General features: G+C 41.3%; 1 non-coding gene across 1 annotated transcript; it reads right to left on the bottom strand.

The window, feature by feature from the left end:
• Positions 1-419: 419 nt before the first annotated feature.
• Positions 420-526, bottom strand: LOC141650243 (small nucleolar RNA R71). The gene has a single exon (XR_012546287.1). It is a non-coding gene; the product is annotated as a small nucleolar RNA R71 (small nucleolar RNA).
• Between the last annotated feature and the right edge of the window lie 391 nt (positions 527-917).

Genomic DNA, 917 nt, shown 5'->3' on the forward strand with positions numbered 1-917 from the left:
AAGGAGAGGACAACCCAATATAAAACCCATCACAAAATCAACCCACAATGCCTAAATTTTCATCACATTCCGTACCAACCGAGGAGAATCTACCAAATGGTACTCCTACACCACCACATTTAACCGGTAATTTAATTGCCAAATCCGCATTCATACAACTAGTTGAGAGAAGTCAATTTGGAGGTATGCCTAGTGAAGATCCTCATTCACATATGGAGACTTTTTGTGACTATTGTGATGCGATTTCTCAAGCCGGAGTTACTCAAGACCAAATCCGATGGGTATTATTTCCTTTTTCTTTGACCGGTACTGCAAAGCAATGGTTGAAGAGCCTAGACAAGGCTACCCTTAGTATAGATTCATGGAAGAAGTTATCACTTGCTTTCTACAAGAAATTCTATCCTCCGGAGAAGACTAACATGTTGAGAGCCCAAATCACTGGGTTCAAGCAAAGAGATGAGGAATCATTGTATGAAGCATGGGAGAGATTTAAGGACACTTGTCATTCTTGTCCAAACCATGGACTTAGCGAGTGGTTCCTTGTGCCACAATTTTGGAATGGTCTATGTGAAGATTCCCACAACATTCTCAATATGGGATCCAATGGAATGTTCACCGAAGTTGATGACAATCAAACATGGGCCAAAATCGAAGAGATGGCGGTTCATAATGCACAATATAGTAGGCCTCGAAAGGCTACTAGAGGAGGAAAGCATGAGGTAGATTATATCACACAATTGGGTGCTCAACTAAGTGCTCATATTGACACCATCAATTTGAAGTTTGAGAAGGCCGTGGCTAAGCTTGATGAAGCTTCCAAATCACCCAAACAACATGTTAATGCTATGGTGGCATCATCCTCAATTCTAAGTGGAGTATGTGAGAGCTATGGAACTTTGGGACATGACCAAAGTGAA

The sequence above is a fragment of the Silene latifolia genome, chromosome 3 (genome assembly GCF_048544455.1).
Source record: "Silene latifolia isolate original U9 population chromosome 3, ASM4854445v1, whole genome shotgun sequence".
Lineage (NCBI taxonomy): Eukaryota > Viridiplantae > Streptophyta > Magnoliopsida > Caryophyllales > Caryophyllaceae > Silene > Silene latifolia.